Raw genomic sequence first — 21,573 nt, 5'->3', positions numbered from 1 at the left:
TTAAAATAAAAAACAAGTAAAAATGTGCTTAGTTGCTCAGTCGTGTCTGACTCTGCATCTCCATGGACTGTAGCCCACCAGGCTCCTCTGTCCATGGGGATTCTCCAGGCAAAAATACTGGAGTGGGTTGCCATGCCCTCTTCCAGGGGATCTTCCCAACCCAGGGATTGAAACCAGGTCTCCCGCATTGCAGATGGAGTTTTTTTACCATATGAGCCACCAGGGAAGCAGCTCAGCTAGTAAAGTAAAATTGGTCGTTGAAAACTTCAAATTATTATTGTAAAATGAAATGTTTTTTTATTTAGAAATGGTTATCTAAGAAGTTAATCAAGTGATCACTTTTCAATTTGCATTTCAAGTGTATTTTATTAAATATGAAAATCATATTTTATGTTAGGATGGTATCCAGTATTACACTTAACTTATATTCTTACATTTTTTTAATTGTTAACCTATACCTATAATGGTTCACTATGGTGCTATTTCAGCACTTTTCAGGCTGATTTTCAAATAGGTGTCATTTATTTTCCTTTTATGGATATTTAAATAATCATATCCAGTTTTTAATTTATCATGAAAAACACATCTGCCATTAATTTACAACTATAAAATGAAGAAATATGAAATTTTTAAAATTCCCATATCCATAGCTCTTGACAAACCTTCTTATATTTAACTAAACAAACTTTAAGGACAAGATTTACACAAATATTAGAAAATTATTGGAATGTTGCTAATGCTGTTCTTCTAGTCCTTCAAAAAAAATGCAATCAATTAAAACTTCTGGATTAGAGGCTTATCATCATTTTTCCTAAAAGCAATAAAAAGATACTGATAATAGGTAGGAATAGAAGTTATTTTACTGTGCTTTTAACACATTCTCTCAGAGGAATTATTTCATTGAAGTAGATAAGCAAACAAAACACTGGGGAAAAAATGCACACCTACATTTTTTTAGCTCCATTTCTAAATACAGATGAACACAAATAGAGAAAAAACTTACAGTAAAGATTAAAACAAAACATGATTAACCTTGAGATAAGGGAACAAGTAGACAAGTTTGGCTGACAAATTCCAACAAAAGAACACAAAGAATAGATGATGCAGATGCTCTTTTATTCAAAGATCATTTTCAATTCATTTGCTTCAGGTATACAATAAACTTAAATACTAAATATTCATTAAAGTAGGGTTACTTCTGACAATCAAGTCCAGAAAAAAAATGGATATGAACTTTAAAGATAAGAACCAAGATACTCAGTATATTTTTTTTTTACATAACATGTACTTTCTTTAGAAATTGACATAACCCTGAACATTGAGTTACAGAGTCTAAAGGAGGAAATTAGATAAAAACTGAACAACAATCTACTAAAGGAAACAGGAAAATACATGCACCAGATAACTGAGGTGAGTTAGTTACTAATTTCTAAATATATTCAGAGCTTCTTGGTCATTTATTAGCACAAAATCAGGAAATATTCTGGACTGATGACTTCCACTATTTGATCATATGATGTAATGGAGAAACAAAGAGGTTTATTAGGAATGAACTTACTGCAGAATTCTAACATAAGAAATGAGTGAAACATTTTTGCAGAAACAGAAAAACAAAATTCGAGCTGTTTCTCTATCATTAGCTTTTTCATGAAAAATTAAGCAAGTGATAGAACACAGTTCATATGTAGTTGAATTATCTGCTATTTTCCTATCAGTACTGGTATTTTACATAGCATAAGAAAGTATTATGTCTTTAAAAATCAGGTATTCAGGAGACAGAGACGACATTCAGCTCTGAAAATCTGAAAGCCTGGATCAGATGAAGCGTTTTTTAATTTCTGTAAGAAGACGAGCTGAAAATAAAGCTTCATGTTTAACTTCTTTTAGGGTTAAAGTCTCCCACAACTTCCCAGAAATAAATGTGTCATTCTAAGTACTATGGAAAGCAGACTCTAAAATGTGCATCATGTAACCTTGATTATTTGAATGTCATTCTTAGAGAAAACTTTGTTTTAGCTTTAACTTTCAAATTCATCTTACAGTGTGACACTTTAATTCTATTACTCTCAGGAAATCTTGAGGAAAATGTGTTTTAAAAGCACATCAATCTTATATGACAGCATCTAATAAACTGCACTTAATTATCAAGTTGAGAAACACACAGCAAAAGATAAGATAAAAGTATCTTCAATTTCAGTTTGCTTTCCCATTTGTGTTTCAGTGATCTGTAATATAGGTGGCATTCCAATCTATTCATCCTTTAGATAAAATACTATAGTAAATCCTTCAGATATCTCTTATCCATACCTCATATTTTAATTAATATACCCTTTCATTCAATGACAGCAATACCAATGTAACTCTATATCTAAATACAAATTAATAAAGTACTCTCAAGTTACATTTGATGTTTTAAATCCTCAGTTTCAATATATCCTGGTAACAACTCTTGACTACCAATCTAGTACTTACTCTATCAACACTGATGTCAGACTTACTAGAAGTTACTGTTGGGGAAAAAAAAACTATACAAAGTCACACTTAATTTTTAAAAAATGAGAAAGTGAATAGCATTTGTAAATCACAGTAGGCAGTCTTTTCCCAATAAATAATGAGCAACAAAGGAATTACTTTTGTTAATAACAGTTTTTCCAGGCTAAATTTTAGATCACAATTTGGAAAAATCCCATAGTATTAACAAGTATTTTTACGTGCAGGTGTGCTTAGTCACTCAGTCATGTCCTACTCTTGGTCAGCCCATGGACTGTAGCCCACCAAGCTCCTCTGTCCATGGAAGTTTTCAGGCACAAATACTGGAGTGGGTTGCCATTTCCTACTCCAGTGAATCTTCCTGACACAGGGATCGAACCTGCATCCTTGCGTCTCCTGTACTGGCAGGTGGATTCTTTACTAATGTGCCATCTGGGAAGTCCATTCACTATTATAAGTAATGTTTAAAATGTTTGATTATAAATGTAATCACACTCAACTGTCACAGCTCAACTGTCCATGGCCAAAGTATACATTTGAGGGCTTTGGCACTCAATATACTGTCACCAAAGAAACAGTGAAAGTAAAGAATAAGGGACAGCATTAGTACTTACTAAATCAGAAAAAAAAAATGTTGAAACTTGAACATTACATCTTCTCTTAGATTCTACTATTCTATCTACTATTGAAAAATACAAATATGAATTCATTGTAATAGCTTTGAAATATACTATTCTTTCTTTTTACACAGAGAAATAAAATACTCTTAGTTGATTCTGTCACTTCTTACTATAGATCCTTTGTGTACAAAATTTGCAATCAGCCAGCCATTTGTATAATAACATACATAAAAATGAAAATTCAATTCTAAAATATTTTTAATTGATTCATAAATTAAAGAGCTACCTTTTATCCATGAAAATGACAGAATATTTTACAAGTATTAAAATATTTTTCCAATTAAGCCATATTTTATTTAAATATAAGATTATTAATGCTGAGTGCCTGGGTCTTGATTTCTTCTAACAAGGGAACCAGGGCTCCTTGGAGAAGTAGGGGATTCCTGGGATGAGGCAAGGAATGAACAACTTGTGTTGGAAAGTGCTCAAAAGATAAAAGAAAGGAGTGTGCCAAAGAGATAAATGAGCCAACATGAGAGAGCACCCAAATGCCAAAGCTGGAACAATTTGAGCAACAATATAAACAGCACAGTAATAGATTATAATCAAAACAAAAAAGCATGACTTTATATATAAATAAATGAATACATAAACAATTGGGGAAAAGAGATGAATCCCTCTTACAGAAATATTCCAAATAATTTATACAGATACTCCCCCTCTTCAAGAAAGCCAGCCTCAGGCTGTGCTTAGAGACTTATTTTAAAAGAGAAGAGAATGAAAAAGGGAAAAGGTAACCTTTCAATGGAGAAAAATGGTAAACACAGCTCAACCAAGTTCTCCAGGATAGCATCCTGTAGAGAGCCTGTAGATAGCATGATACAATGTGATGAAAGTGAAAGAAAGTGAAGTCGCTCAGTCATGTTTGACTCTTTGCGACTCCATGGACTGTAGCCTGCCAGGATCCTCTACCTGTGGGATTTTCCAGGCAAGAACACTGGAGCGGGTTGCCATTTCCTTCTCCAGGGGATCTTCCCGAGGAGTACTTTACCTCTGCCGTCTTCCTCTCCAATGATATCAGTCTAACCATCAGAAAAACCCTGTACAAACTCAAACTGAGAAACATTCTGCAAAAATCTGACCAGAGTCAAGGTTACCACGGTCAAGGAAAGATTAAGAACTATTACAGATTATGTTGCTATGGAGACACGATGACTAAATGCAAGGAAGCAGCTTGGATTAAACTCTCAAACAGCAAAAAAGGACATTAGGGAAAACTGGTGACAGCTGAAGAAATACAGAATTTAGTTAACAGTGATGTATCAATATTGGTTCTCTGTTGTGATAAAGAGACTCTTCTAAGGGAGAATGACGGCAATAGGAAACACTGGATGAGGGGTACCTGAGAGTTCTCTACTCTCATCTGAAGAGTTTTTCTTCAGATGAGCTTTTCTACTCATCTGAAATTATTTTGAAATTTTAAAAAAATTATTTAAAATATTCTTCATTAGCAATATAATCAGGCTTTTCAAGATTATAATACATATTCTGTCATTATATTTCATCAAGGCTGTTCTTTCATAAAAATAAATTGTGACAGACAATTTTATTGGGATGCATAACCTCTTCACCAAGTAATCTTTCATTTTCTATGAAGATCTCACCAAAAAGCTGATGCTAAATTATTTTGAAGGCTTTCATGTTCCACACGGGATGTGGAAGGAAAGCTTCAGCCATGTAAGATGATCTATTTGTTTGGGTACTCTTAAGGTGTTTGGTAGAGTGAATTTGCATTATTAATATTTACCAAAGGCCTTCATTCTATAGTGCAAATCCATTAATTATATCTCCTCTGAAAGCATAATTAATGGATCTGTCCTATGGAATTAAAATTATTTATAAGTATTTCTTGAAGTGAAACATGATCAATTTGGCTCAAATCTGTTGAGTACATAAACTGATTTCAGTGTAAGTGGAATATTTTAATTTTTAAGCTATTCGGGTAAAAATATGTTATACAGGGTATACAGTAATTTTTTCTTTGCCTAATAAAATTAAATGGTCCCCTAAATGTATCTTTTTATTTTTAACTGGAGGATAATTGCTTTACAAAGTTGTGCTGGTTTCTGCCATGCAACGCAAATCAGCAGCAAGGGTGTGTATATATACACGTATACACATATAAATATCCCCTCCTTTCTGAGCCTCCCTCCCTTCTCTACTCCTATCCACCTCTCTAGGTTGTCAGAGTGACAGAGTGCCAGACTGGCATCCTGTTACATAGTAGCTTCCCACTAGCTATCTATTTTACACATGGTGATGCGTATGTTTCAATGCTGTTCTCTCAATTTGTCCTGTCTTCTCTTTTCCCCACTGTGTCCACAAGTATTATGTTTTAATAATCAATGGTGTTATTAGTAATAAAGCACATAGGACAATTCAGATTTCTGTAGTTTTAATGGGAAACTTTTCTTGAAAATGTTTTCCTTTTATTAGACATGCCAATTTTCTATGAATATTTATTCACCCAGTCATTCAATAACAATTGAACATGACAGATTTTTCTGCCCTTAGATTTTATGTTTTGCCATCATTTTACCCCCTGGATGCTGTTGTCCCAAAAAGTAAGAAAGAGAATGCAGAGCATTTAAATGTGACACAGACAGTCTTTATATATTAGTGCATAGACCTGAACATACTAATCCTTCATCAAGTATCAATCATCAAGTGTATCCTCATATGGCAACCCTGGAGCTCCTCTGATTCAGGATTCTGACCCCTGAATTTCAGCCTTAACTGTGAGGAAACAGGTTAGTCATGGGGAAGCTGATTCTACACATTTCAGTCCTAAAGTAGTGTCTATTCCATGCTTACCTGCTTATCGTTTTGGCAGTAACTCAAAATGAGAGCAATAATAGACTTAGTTTAATATCTAAATCAGGACCAACTCTGGACTTAGACTAAGTTCAGCAAGCTTACCAAGCTTTGTCACATCTTTTATAAGTCCTGTTTTCTCTTGGTGGAACCACAGTCTTTTTTTTTTTCTTTTTCATATCTTTGTGTAATTGATGTCTGAAGTTTATGCTCCCCCAACATCCACTCCAGTTACTATGTTAACAACATTTGAATTTTCCTTTGGGGAGTTATTTCTCCTAAACTCCCAACCCATTGTTTTGAGTGAAGAAAGAAAAATGAAAGTGAAAATCACTCAGTCGTGTCTGACTCTGCAACCCCATGGACTATACAAGTCCATGGGATTGTCCATGCCAGAACACTGGAGTGGGTAGTTTTGTTCTCTTCTCCAGGGGATCTTCCCACCCAGGGATTGAACCCAGGTCTCTTGCATTGCAGGTAGATTCTTTACCAGTTGAGCCACCAAGGAAGTCCTACTTGTATTGAGTAGTGTTGATCCAATAGCCTCAAAATAGGCATGGGCATATAACCAAGGACTACCCAACCATTCTTGTTGGATGCAAAAAGCACAAAATCCAAATTATTTAAAGTAGACCAAATCTGAGAATTGTGTTGAAATTTTGAGAAAGAGATATTTTCATTGGCCAATGCTGCTAAGGTCATAGAGTATGTTTCTGTTTGAATTGACAGAGGCCACCTAGTAGAGGAGACATCCCTAGAAATGAATCCAATGTAGAGACTATCCAAGAAATGGAGAGAAAGGAGCTAAGTCCTAAAGATATATTTGACATATTGATAAATCAGGGCTGTGTGAACAAATCATTTTCACAAAACAGTACACCTGATATTTAGGAATCCTTTCTAATACAGGAATAAGCACTATGTTTGTGTTACAGAATCTAAAATTGCAAATTGTAGAATCTAAAATCTGAATTGGCTAGAAGTAGAAAGCCATGATATTATTCTATTTTGTCTTGAGAATAGGAACAACATTTATTTGGTAATAAAATAATTTACTGAATTACTTTCTAAATTTGGGGGGACTCATATTTTTTAATTTGGAGATTCATGAGATCTGGTTATAAAATTCTTGGATATAAGAATACATTTACTTAATCTCATATATATATATATATATTTTTTTTAATGTGCTTAGTCACTCAATCGTGTCTGACTCTTTGTCACCCCATGGACTGTAGCCTGCCAGGATTCTTTGTCCATAGGGGATTCTCCAGACAAAACTACTGGAGTGGGTTGCCATGCCCTCCTCCAGGGAATCTTCCCAACCCAGTGATCGAACCCAGGTCTCCTGCATTGCAGGTGGATTCTTAAGGGTTTGAGTCACCAGGGAAGTCCCGTATATATGTAAATATACGTATTTATAAATTATATATATTATGTAAATCATATATATACATATGTAAATCATATATATATACATATATATATAAAATGTAAATTGAAGACTTTTGAATAGAAAACACATTCACATAGTCCAAAATTCAAAAAGCATAACATTTTCTTCCAGGAAAAGATTTATCTTCCATTCCTAGTCTTCAGCCATCCAGAGCCCACTAATCTTACCAATTTATTACATAACCTTCTACAGATGTTATACGTATATACTAGAAACACATACATATCTGTATATCTCTATCTATCTATCTATCTATCTATCTATCTATCTATATACACACACAGGGTAGTTTTTCTTTTCTTCTATACATATAGGATAACATGTTATAATACCGTTTTCCAGCTTGCCTTCTTAAAACTACCATGTATTTGTATATAATGAGTTCCCTCATTCTTTTGTGTGGTTACACAGTATTTCATTTCATGGCTATATCACAATAAAGTTAACCAGTGCTATATTATCACTCTTTCACTATGACAAACAGAAATGAAATTAATAACCTTACACTATATGCATATGTACCTATAAGATAATTTTGAGTATGCAGAATTACTGGGCTAAAAGAGATACTCAATTATAATTTTAAATTATGCTACCAAACTTTCCTGTGTGGAAATTCTGTTCACACACCCACTTAAAAGTGAGTATCTCCACTGTCGACCATGCATTCTCTACTTCAAAATGCCTTTAGTACAGATCCACAAGGTAAACAAAAGTTCTGCCTGAAGTTCACCTTCTTAAACTCACAGAGATTTTTAAAATTTCTTTCTGCCTGGTATCAATAATTGAATAGCTGAGAGGAACAATATCCCAATAAATGCCTGGCTCAGTATTGAGTTAGCTTTGCTCTTAGCCCTATTCTGATGCTGTGATCAATTGCAATTACTAATCTCATTATTTGTTTTGTCACTAAATCAAACCTGTATCAAGGTTGTGATCAAACCCCAAACTAACCTAAATTACTGGGCTGTATCAGAGATATAAGCTAGCTCATTCAAAGGAGAAATTAGGACTTGGTACTTAGTTTGGATGTTTTAGAAATGAAATTATATTAACTCAAATAAGGACAAGTAATCATTCATATGATTCAGAATAATAAAATAGAGACTGTATTTAATCAGATATTGGCCAACATATCTACTAACAATGAAAACTAAACTTTACTAAGAACTAATAGTGGCAACTATTTGAGTTTTTTCTTTTTGGTGAAGAGAACCATTCAGAAACTACATTATAGAGCAAAAGATTCATTGTTTAGTATAAAGTTAGAAAAAAAAGTAGTAATTAGATTCTCTCAAAGTATCCTTTACATCAAGCTCTGGTGTATGTACAAAGACACACAAATCATTTACAAACCAAGCACTTTCTCCTTTGAACAGTGCTAGATTGCCACCACAGTGACAAAACCCATATCCTCTCGCTCATTTAAAATAATTTAAAAATCAACTACCAAAAGCACAATGACTTCATTCCAGATACACTGCAACATAATTTAAGACAGAAATATCTAATCTTATTAACAATATAGTTTTTAAACCAGGCTATTTATGTTGATGGTGGCATTGGTGACCTCAATAATGACTAAGCTTATTTTGCTTCAGTTTTAGGAAACTGCAGTTTCAACTCATGTATCCCAATTACAGAAATGCATGATATTTGAACTCTAAAGCTCCTATGGCATTTCCCCCAAATTACTGTACACATATTCAAAAACTGCATTTCTGTTTTTGTCCACTATTTCTCCCAAGGAAAGAAATTCTGTCCCTGATCCTAATCTCTAAGGTTGATTCAAACCAACTAGTGCTGGATCTCCTTATGTCTTAAATCTCCACTATCCCTCCATCTGTTTATTGTCCTGAACATTCTTGGTATGGTCTGATGCTGCCACAAAGTGAAATTTTGGTCTTATTTCATTAACAGCATTTAATAAGTAGCACTAGTAAGAAAGCCTCCCTCAGTGATCAGTGCAAGGAAATAGAGGAAAACAATAAAATATCAAGAAAATTAGAGATACCAAGGGAACACTTCATGCAAAGAGGAGCACAATAAAGGACAGAAATGGTATGGACCTAACAGAGCCAGAAGATATTAAGAAGAGGTGGCAAGAATACACAGAAGAACTATACAAAAAAGATCTTCATGATCCAGATAACCACGATGGTGTGATCACTCACCTACAGCCAGAAATCCTGGAATGTGAAGTCAAGTGGATCTTAGGAAGCGTCACTATGAACAAAGCTAGTAGAGATGCTGGAATCCCAGATGAGCTATTTTAAATCCTAAAAGATGATGCTGTGAAAGTGCTGCACTCCATATGCCAGCAAATTTGGAAAACTCAGCAGTGGCCACAGGACTGGAAAAGATGAGTTTTCATTACAATCCCAAAGAAAGGCAATGCCAAAGAATGCTCAAACTCCCACACTATTGCACTCATCTCACATGCCAGTCAAGTAATGCTCAAAATTCTCCAAGTCATTCTTCAGCAATACATGAACCGTGAACTTCCAGATGTTCAAGCTGATGTTAGAAAAGGCAGAGGAACCATATATCAAACTGCCAACATCTGATGGATCATAGAAAAAGCAAGATGATTCCAGAAAAACATCTATTTCTGCTTTATTGACTATGCCAAAGCCTTTGACTGTGTAGATCACAACAAACTGTGGAAAATTCTTCAAGAGATAAGAATATAAGACCACCTGACCTGCCTCTTGAGAAATCTGTATCAAGTCAGGAACAACAGTTAGAGCAGACTGGTTCCAAACAGGAAAAGGAGCACGTCAAGGCTGTATATTGTCACCCTGCTTATTTAACTTATATGCAGAGCACACCATGAGAAACGCTGGGCTGGAAGAAGCACAAGCTGGAACCAAGATTGCCAGGAGAAATACCAATAACCCCAGATATGCAGATGACACCACCCTTATGGCAGAAAGTGAAGAAGAACTAAAGAGCCTCTTGATCAAAGTGAAAGAGGAGAGTGAAGAAGTTGGCTTAAAGCTCAACATTCAGAAAGCTAAGATCATGGCATCCGGTCTCATCACTTCATGGGAAATAGATGGGGAACAGTGGAAACAGTGGCTGACTTTAATTTTGGGAGCTCCAGAATCACTGCAGATGGTGATTGAAGCCATGAAATAAAAGATGCTTACTCCTTGGAAGGAAAGTTATGACCAACCTAGACTGCATATTAAAAATCATAGACATTACTTTTCCAACATGGGTCCATGTAGTTAAGACTATGTTTTTTCCAGTAGCCACGTATGGATGTGAGAATTGGACTATAAAGAAAGCTGAGCGACAAAGAATTGATGCTTTTTTGCACTGTGGTGTTGGAGAAGACTCTTGAGAGTTCTGTGGACTGCAAGGAGATCCAACCAGTCCATCCTAAAGGAGATCAATCCAGGGTGTTCACTGGAAGGACTGATGTTGAAGCTGAAACTCCAATACTTTGGCCACCCGATGCAAAGAACTGACTCGCTTGAAAAAAAACTTAATGCTGGGAAAGATTGAAGGTGGGAGGAGAAAGGGACAACAGAGGATTAGGCAGTTGAATGGCTTCACTGACTCAATGGACATGAGTTTTAGTAAACTCCAGGAGCTCGTGATGGACAGGGAGGCCTGGCATGCTGCGGATCAATGGGTTCACAGAGTTGGGCACGGCTGAGCAACAGAACTGAACTGAACTGAGAATCTACCACAAACCAGATTTGTGACGTATGTTCAGTAAAAGTCCCTGCCTCAGATTACCTTAAATTCATTAAAGGAGATAAGCCATTGTGTAAAGTAAAAACTAGAAAAAAGGAATTCATAAGTAAGCAGATAGAGAAGCAAACAAACAAATAAAAATCCAACTATCTAAGATAATCACTGATTAATATGTATGTTCTTTTCTCAGTCTTTTTCTGTGAGATGCAACTGATTGGAATTAATGTACATTATGTATTCTAAATTTTGCCGAAAACTACATTCTTAGGATTTTTCTTGTATCAAATATTTTTCTTCAATGTACTTTATGATGAGTAAATAAAACACTATCACATAAGTATATTTTAAACATGACAAGCTCTTAATTTTTGACATTTTTGCATTTTCATTTTTTCTTTACAGTTAATGCTGTGATGATAGTCTTAAATCTTTGGTTATTTCTTCTAATAAGTTTACAGAATTGTAAAGTCACAGTTAAACAACACGCATATAATTGGCTAACTTCACATGTGTTATCAAATTTTCCTTCAAGGCTAAATGTACTAATTTTTCACCCACTTGAGAAGTTTGAGAGTTCTAAATTTATTGTACTTTCTATAAGTGAAAGTCATTTAGCCATGTCCAGCTCTTTACGACCACATGCACTATTCAGTCCATGGAATTCTGCAGAGAAGAGTAAGGGAGTGGGTAGCCTTTCCCTTCTCCAGGGGATCCTCCCAACCCAGGATTCAAAACCAGGTCTCCTTCATTGCAGGCAGATTCTTTACCAGCTGTGCCACAAGGGAAGCCCAAGAATACCGGAGTGGATAGCCTATCCACTCCAGCAGACCTTCCCGACCCAGGAATTGAACCAATGTCTCCTGCTTTGCAGGCAGATTCTTTACCAACTGAGCTATCAGGGCTATAGGCATCAAGAAAAATACCAGGTTATTTACTAATACCTGTGACTTACTAATTGGTTAAGTATGGGAGGAGTATATCCTTAAATTTCATTCAAATAAACTTTAAATATACTAAAGTGCTAAATATAAAGACAATGCAAAAGAACCTTAAAGAAAATACAAGTAAACATCTCTCAGTTATAGAATATAAACATTAATAAACCATAAAGTCAAATATCTGTGTCTACGCTTAATTTTCTATATTTAAAGAAAGCAAAGTTACAAGGCAAATGAACTATTAGAATTGTTGAAATTTGTAGGGAGTACTTATTCCTCATTCCTGATGTTTCCTTTCATGTAGAAGGAGCTTTACTAGTGTTATACTCTCAGCTTCTCTGCCTAGTCTTTTCTGGCTGCTAAATTTGGGATGGATGAACTTCGTGTGCTTGGCTCGGCTCATTCCTCCTCCTTTTGCTAGCTGGATCACATGCAGAGAACATGTGTTCTGTTCAACAGCTCCGCAGTAGGCTCTTTAACTGCTAAATTCTGAGTAAGAGCTTTAAGCCTCAGATCCTAAGAGTTTTATCCTGAAAGGCTGTCTGCAGCTTATGGAGACTTTCCCCAGGGGCAGGAGTTATTTTTACATTGTTATGAGTCTTAAGTGATAGTTTTGGGGATGAATGGACCTCAACAAAGCCCGTGGGTGCCAGAAACATCAGAAAGACAATGGCCTTGAATAGACTTGGTCAAAACACGATGCCAGGGCCTCAGGACCTGCTGGTTGACTCTGAGCTATACAAAGCAGCTTTTCATGAGCAGATGTGGCTGGTATAGTATTGAACTAGAAGAAGAGAGTGCCTTTCCATTCTCAGACTTCTTCCGTTTGGGTAGGAGAATGTTAGCAGCTTTCAAATTAAAAGCTGAATTCTGTGTTTGCAATAGCATGCTAGTAAGCTTCTAGCTTTACATTCTGCATGCCAGGCCTAGCACTTAAAACTTGACATAGTGCATAATGTAATAGGCTTCTAGAATAGCTTCCAATGATCCCGGCTTGCTTGCAATTGCACTGTTGTATAATTCTCTCCCCTCGAGTGTGGGTTGGATTTGGTAACTCAGCAAATGTGGCAATGCCAGATTAAAAGAGATTGCATAAAAGCAAGCAAAGAAGGTGCAAGACTGCTTGGAAGGTGATTGTAATATGTTAAGAACTTATGGTGGTTGGGACAAGGTTTCATCAGTACAGATGGTGAAAACTGATTTAAGAGTATATATATATATTGAAGGCAGAATGACAGAATTTCCTGATTGTTTGGATATGGGCTAGGAGAGAAATAGAGGAGACAAGGTTGATTTTTAAGGTTGAGCCTAAATCAGTGTAAGGATTAAGTAGGAAATTACAGGCATAGGAAATATTCAGGAGTAACACATTTGATATATATATATATATATCATATATATATCAACAGTTTAGCTTGTTCAAGTTAAGTCTGAAGTTTCAGTCAGATATGGGAGTGGAAATGTCAGGTAAGCACTTGGATACACTTCCTGAGATAGGATGGAGAAGAAGATTATGAAAACAATAGTTCAAGGAGCTGAAAGGTGAGGGAACAACTTGGATAAATATGAAATATTTCAGGAGCAATACGGGAAGTCATGAAAATGAGTAAGGATCTATAATCTTTAAAGACTAGGGGAAGTACATGATGGGGGTCTAATGAAGACTACAATGAAGAGGGGTAAAAAGCAGAATCGTCTGATGGGCTTCAAGCTTTGAACGAAGTGTTATTAGTGAAGCAGGAAAGATGCCGGTCAGAAAACTATGAAGAGGAACAAGAAAGACAACTGCTTTTTCTCTGGACTCCATACCATCAGGATGTGATCATGAAAATCACCACCACACAGCTTATGCTACCTGGAAACCAAAATGACCTCACCAAAATTATTCTTTCACTATCCTTCTCAAAGAAGACAAGAAGTTTTGCATCTTCCTGTAGTCAATACATGTAGAACCAACTTAACCAATTTACAACGAAGGAAAACCAAAAAAAAAAAAAAAAGTAATGAGCATAATAAACATATCTACTTCAACTTTATACCCACTGTCAATTTTGCTTAGAAAATTTCAGCTATATTTATATTGTAATCTTTATGAGGATCACACAATTTACCTCTGTTTTCACACTTTCTAAATGCCATCAAATTATCAAGAAACCTTGTAGTATTCACCAATATCTGTCCATTCCTGATAGCTAAGTCCTGATCACTGATGCGTCAGTTCCACTACTACGCACCAATCACAATTACGGGAAACTTCTGGTTTTCATTTATTTTCAAAGAATTTAATTCAAAACATGAAAAAGACAATTTTGAGGTGGGACATGTGACGGTGTGAAGGAGTCACCTTGCCAGGGCACCCTCTAATTATTTTCATCTCTTCCTAGAAGCATAAACAGCGCATCAAAGTAGCCTAAAAAATGTTTAAAACTGATATTGTTGCAGGGAGGAAGCCAAGTCTGATTCCATGTTGGAAACTGTTTCTTTGAATTCCTTTTTTGCTTTTATTATTATAATCATACTTAATAGCTTGCCTCAGAGGACCCTGCCCCTCTGCCTGGCTATAAACTAAAGTGCCTTTGTTCAGCTCCTAGAGAGATAATCTGACCATGCCCACCTGTGAATAAAAGAAGTTAACACACTCCTTCCAAAGGGTGACCATTCCTTTGGAGATGTTTTGCAAGACTGAAGACCCTTTCACTTTACTTCCCCACTGCCTCTCGCTTTCTATTCTGCCTTTTTACTTTAGTTCCTCATTGCTTCTTTCTCTCTGATCTTTAAGAGAAACTAGCACCCAGACCTGAAGAAGATGGTTATTTTGGTGTACTAGTCTGCCATCTTCTTGGTCTGCCAGCTCCCCAATTAAAAGTCTCTTCCTTGCCTCAACACCTGATTTCTCAGATTCATTGGCCTATTGTGTGGTGATCAGAGTGAGTCTGGACTAAATAAATAAAGATATATAAATATATATAAAATATACAAATAAATATATATAAATAATATATATTAATAGAATATAAATATAAATAATAAAGTAATATAAAATAATATATAATATATAATTATATAATGTTAAATATATTAATAGATTATATTATATAATAAAATAATATAAAATATAATATAATATAGATATATATAAAATATATAAATAAAGATAAATAAATCTTCTGAACAGTTAGTAGCCACAGAAAGAAACATTATCTTAATGTAAGCAGAATCTCTGGTACATACAGCTTCCATTGATCCTTCTCCTAGAATTTTTCCTATTTGGGAAAAGATTGACCTTCAGCACAAGAAGAGTGACCATAAAGAAGGCTGAGCACCAAAGAACTGATGCTTTTGAACTGTGGTGTTGGAGAAGACTCTTGAGAGTCCCTTGGACTGCAAGGAGATCCAACCAGTCCATCCTAAAGGAGATCAGTCCTGGGTGTTCATTGGAAAGACTGATGCTGAAGCTGAAACTCCAATACTTTGGCCACCTCATGTGAAGAGCTGACTCATTAGAAAAGTCCCTGACACTGGGAAAGACTGAAGGCAGGAGGAGACGGGGACGCAGAGGAGGAGATGGTTGTCTGGCATCACTGACTCAATGGACATGAGTTTGAGCAAACTCCAGGAAATGGTGAAAAACAGGGAAGCCTGGTGTGCTGCAATCCATGGGGTCACAAAGAGTTGGACACGCTGAGTGACAGAACAAGACCTGTCAGTCCTAAATCAGTAAGTCATTTTCCTCCCAAAACTTCCCGAATTCACATTCATTTATATGATAGTTCTTTCACACTGATAGTTTGAAAATGGCCACAGGGAATGATTATTTTACACCACAGAAATTGGCAAATATTATAAATTAAGGCATTTTTATTCGGAGAGCTGATTATTTACCATTGACCTTCACAGAACTGCACGTATTCAACATGCAGACACACACTGCATACAGTTAGCTATACAAGACCTCAAAAGAGACTAGATGAAGCTTCACTTCCATTTATTTGTTTGATTTCTTCACTTTCTAGAAGGAAACAATCAGAAAACACAAGAATGGGGCTTGTTTTGCAAAATTTCATTTCCTGTGCTTTCATCTCTTATTGGAGTGAAAACCTATTTGATATATTAAAATCCTTGCCTGTACTATTATATATTAAGAGGTGCCCCCAACTCAGCCCCCCCCTTGCCAATTCTTCCCACACTCTAACATCAAATTGATCTTTCTGAAACACGGTTTTTCATGTGTCTCCTTTTCCAAAAGACAGCATTTCACTTAGGCCATGAATGAATTCCATGTAGGCCCTTCTGACTGAGAACAATCTTCTTTTAATTCCCTCACCTTTACTTACCTAAGTGAGTCCAACTCTCAATAAAAATTATTATACTTTTTTACAACAATCCTTTTTAAACATAATTCCCATCCTGACACTTAACTTGCTTACCTTAATTAAGATGTCTCCCCCTAAACATTTGGAAATCCCCTTCTCCTCTATCATCAAACACTCATTTGCATTAGAAATTAAGCTCAAATGTCCACTCCCTCAAGAAAACTTCTCTAATGCCTTCAGAAGTAAGCAATGCTGCAAATATCTAAACTTCTGTACCGTATTATTTGTACTTCTTCGGGGATCTTAAAATATTTTAATTTACCACATTGGGGATGTGTGTGTACATATCTCTTTTCCTATCAGATTTCACAGTCCCTATGGAAGTGTATTCTTACACATGTACTCCTCTGAGTACCGAGGAAAATGGCTTTCATATAGCAGATATCAGAAAACAAAAACCCGTAATCAATTTTATACTCCTTTATAAAAAGCTCTTTAGCTTGCCTCATTTGCCACTAATATTGAGAATCATTAGGTTAAATGATCCCAAAGGAAAAGATATAAAGAAGGCAAAGTGGTTGTTTGAGGAGGCTTTACATATAGGAAAGAATAGAAGGGAAAAACAAGGGAGAAGGGGAAAGATATGCCCAATTGAATGCAGAGTTTCAGACAATAGCAAGTAGACATAAGAAGGCCTTCTTAAAAGAACACTGCAAAGAAGCAGAAGAAAACAACAGAATGGGAAAGACTAGAGGATATCGAGGGAATATTTCATGCAAGGATTGGCAAAATAAAGAACAGAAACATTAAGGCCCTAACAGAAGCAGAGACATTAAAAACAGCTGGCAAGAATATACAGAACTATACAAAAAAGGTCTTAATGACCCAGATAACCACGATGGTATGTTCACTCACCTAGAGCCAGATATATACTGGGGTCTGAAGTCAACCGGAGATTAGGAAGCATTACTGCAAACAAGGCTATTAGTGGTGACAGAATTCCAGCTGAGCTATATAACATTCTAAAAGATGATGCTATGAAAGTGTTGCACTCAATATGCAAGCAAATTTGGAAAACTCAGCAGTGATCACAGAATTGGAAAGGCCAGTTTTCATTCCAATCCCCAAAACAGGCAGTGCCAAAGAATGTACAAACTACCATACAATTGTGCTCATTTTGCATGCTAGTAAGATTATCAAAATCCTTCAAGCTAGGCTTCAAAAGTACGTGAACTGAGAACTTCCAGATGTACAAGCTACAATTATAAAGGGCAGAGGAACTAGAAATTGAATTGCCAACACCCCTTGGATCATAGTGAAAGCAAGGAAATACTAGAAAAACATCTACTTCTGGTTCATGGACTATGTGAAAGCCTTTGACTGTGTGGATCACAACAACTGTGGACAATTCTTAAAGAGATAGGGATACCAGACCAGCCACCTGCCTCCTGAGAAACCTGTATGCAAGTTAAGAAGTAACCCAGAAGTTAGGACTTTATATGGAAAAATGGACTGGTTCAAAATTGGGAAAGGGGTATGAAAAGACTGTACATTGTCACCCTGTTCATTTAACTTATATGCAGAGTATATGACGTGAAATGCCGGGCTGGGTGAAGCACAATCTGGAATCAAGGTTAGCAGGAGAAATATCAACAAGCTCAGATATACGGATGATGCCACTCTAACAGCAGAAAGTGAAGAGGAACTAAAGAGTGTCTTGATGAGGATGAATGAGGAGAGTGAAAAACCTTGCTGAGAACTCAACATTCAAAAAACCAAGACCAGGGCATCTGGTCCCATCTCTTCATGGCAAATAGATGGGGAAACAATAGAAGCAGTGACAGCTTTTATTTTCTTGGGCCTCAAAATCACTCAGGATGGTGATTGCAACCATGAAATTAAAAAGTGCTTGCTCCTTGGAAAGAAAGCTATAACAAACCTAGACAGCATATTAAAAAGCAGAAACATCACTTTGCCAACAAATGTCTGTATAGTCAAAGCTATGGTTTTTCCAGTAGTCATGTATGGATGTGAGAGTTGGATCATAAAGAAGGCTGAGCACTGAAGAACTGATACTTTTTAATTGTGGTGCTGGAGAAGACACTTGAGAGTTCCTTAGACTGCAAGGAGATCCAACCAGTCAATCCTAAAAAAAAACAATCCTGAATATTCACTGGAGGGACTGATCCTGAAGTTCCAATACTTTGGCAGTATGATGAGAAGAGCTGACTCAATGGAAAAGACTCTGATGCTGGCAATAATTCAAGGCAAAAGGAGATGGTAAGATAGCATCACTGACTCAATGGACATGAATCTGAATAAACTCTGGGAGATAGTGAAGGAAAGGGAAGCCTGGAGTGCTGTAGTCCATGGGATCTCAGAGTTGGACAGGACTTAGCGACTGAACAACAACAACAACAAAGAGTAAAGTAATAAAGAACAATTTTTTGATTCATTTCAGCTCCAAGTTCTAGGGTTCTCACAAAATACTATATACAGTGAAAATCTGCAGAAAAAAAAAAAAAAAAGAAAAGTTATCACTGAATTTCTACAGATCAAATATTTAAGAATGAATTCTTTATAATATTTCATTTTATTAGAGGTAATTTTAAAATTTATTTAGTCTCACAAGTCACAAAATTTCTCATTTATGCTAGATCTTTATTTATAATGGATGAAACATATCAAGTTCACATTTTCTGAGACTTTTATTCAAAGTCTCAACTTTAACATTTTAGCTTTTATAGATCTTTTGTGCCCTAATGGTTACCAAAATGTATAGAGATCAAAAATTCTGGATTAGCAAAAAAAGAAGGCAAAAAAACCCAAACATTTTTGCTAATTCTGGCCTTCTCCTTACATTCCTTTGAAAGCAAAAGAAGGCAACACTAGTAAAGAATACGTTATATTGGTGAATTGTAGCTCATTGGCATTCAGATTTGGTAGTGTAGTAAATGATTTCTAAACATCTTTTCTTCTCTATAAAATTTCAGATTGTAGCCAGCTTTTTAAGAATGCAGTGTTTAAGCTGGTTTCATAAATTAAACCACATACAGAAACACACATGCACGCACACACACCCACACACACAGACACTTACACAGACGTATCACGCAGTGAGGAAGTACCCAATATCCTGGCTTAATGGAGCTTTTTATACTGAAGGGAACGTGTGGCGGAGATTGCCACATTTAATAAGCTCTGACTCTTTGTAAAATTGAAAAAAGATTTTAAGAGTTAACCTTAGCTCTTAAGGAAATTTTCTTAAGGAAACAAACCAAACAAACAAGAAGCCATTTTCCATACCCTCAAAGAATAGAACACTTTGAAGCATTAGGTTTCTCTACGGCACAAAAAGATCCACTGGCATTAAAAGCTGGTATGGTGACTGACCTTTTCTCTCATTATGGAGGGAAAGTTACCATCATTCTGCAAACTAAGTAAATTAGCTGCCCAGCCAGCATTAAGAGACTGCACACTCAATTTCTACAACTTTTTGAATATAAGGATTCATGAAAAAGCTCATAACACAAACAGAATTTTTCTACCAGAAAAAAAGAAGTAAGTTATGCTTTTAATCAGTAAAATATGAAGACTTCAACTTTGGTTCAATAAAACTGAGGATTATTATTATGCATCAAGTGGTTACTGAAGTACCTAATTCATGATAGATGCTCGATAATTGTTTCCACTTCTACTCAGTAAGAACAAGTTGGAAACAAATTGGGATTTATTTGAAATTTTCTAACTCCCGGTCCAGTGTTCTTACCTACTCTTTTTCAGTTCATTTGTCTTGGTTAAGAATATTAGAGCAAATATGAGTTTCTAAATTGCCATGGCACTTTCATTGTCATAAAAGATTGTTTACAGAACTTTTAACGTGTGTGCTTTTTTTTCTGACAACTAAATTATATACTGAAAGATAGGAACTTCCCTTCTTTCCTTCCCTCTCCTCCACTCCCTTCCCCTCCCACCTTTCATGTTTTCTCAGTCCCTTCCTCCTTTGCCTCCTATAGTAGTATTGTACAGGACATATATCAGATACTTCAGGAATGAATTAGCTTCGGTGTCTGTTTGGTAGCATAACTTCAGAGTATCACAAAAATTAGACAATTTAGGAATAATTTAGATTTATACCTTACTTTATAAAAGATTGAAATGTGGAGAGATTTCAGAGGTAACACAAAGGAAAGTTGGAAAATATGACAAAAACCAAGCCTTACAGCTGATAGTCAACTGAACAGTGAACTATTGATAGTCAAGCATTCAAGTGTGTCCACACCTCTGCTTTTATGACTTGTTCATAATTTTTTATCACATCAATGAATTTTTCTCTAGACAGATCCCATCCTGTCAGTAAATTTCCTTTATGGAATGAAATACAAATTGAGTTTTCAATTACTTTCTTCTCTTCAGAATCTAGAAAATCCAATTTTAATTTGTAGCTGGGAAAGAGTAAATGGGAACCTATGAGTTTGGGGTAAAATTATTTTAAAGTATAATCGTGAAACATGTTTCACAGCTCTAAAATGAAGACAGTCTCTTAACATTTGTTATTGTTTTTATCTTGTGAGATTTTTATGCAGATTAAATATGTTTACATATGTAAGGCTCTAGTCTTAGATCAGTAACTGTCATTTAGTTACTAACAAATGTTAACTATCTTTTAATAGAGAATTTGAAGACTCAGGCCACTGTGAAGTAGAATAATATTTAATGAACCCATCCTCATCATCAACCTCATGCCTAGAAGTTCCACTCTACTGAGCTTTAACTCTGAGTCTGACATTATAAAGCTGTGCCCATATTTCTAGGGTAGTATTATTTTCTAGGATAGTATTAGTTTCTTTAATCCCCTTCAACGAATAGGCATACTTAGAAAAATATGCATTTAAAATAAGAAAAGTAGAAATAACTTTGACAGTCAATAGGTCATCTATTAAATTTGAATGGGAAATGAACAAAATAAAATACACCACTTAATTTTAAGTTGAATTTGATACTGTTATAGTTGATCCTGCTGTATCGTATTTGGTTAAAGGGTTAAAAGAAAGTAAAATAATTTTGTAATTTATGGTTAACTGTGTTAAAGTCTGGATGCACCTACTGAAGCACCTAGTTTAGCTAATGTAATGTGTTTGAGGCACCACACTATCGTTATTATGATAGCTAAC

At 35.6% G+C, this 21,573-nt stretch overlaps 1 protein-coding gene across 5 annotated transcripts in view; it reads right to left on the bottom strand.

Annotated features, from left to right (window-relative positions):
* The window catches only part of CCSER1 (coiled-coil serine rich protein 1), a 1,366,600-nt gene that overhangs the window by 782,353 nt on the left and 562,674 nt on the right, over window positions 1-21,573 (bottom strand). The window lies entirely within an intron of this gene.

Source organism: Odocoileus virginianus, chromosome 21 (assembly GCF_023699985.2).
Source record: "Odocoileus virginianus isolate 20LAN1187 ecotype Illinois chromosome 21, Ovbor_1.2, whole genome shotgun sequence".
Lineage (NCBI taxonomy): Eukaryota > Metazoa > Chordata > Mammalia > Artiodactyla > Cervidae > Odocoileus > Odocoileus virginianus.
The sequence above is the reverse complement of the archived record's forward strand: the minus strand, read 5'-3'. Positions and strand labels throughout refer to the sequence as shown.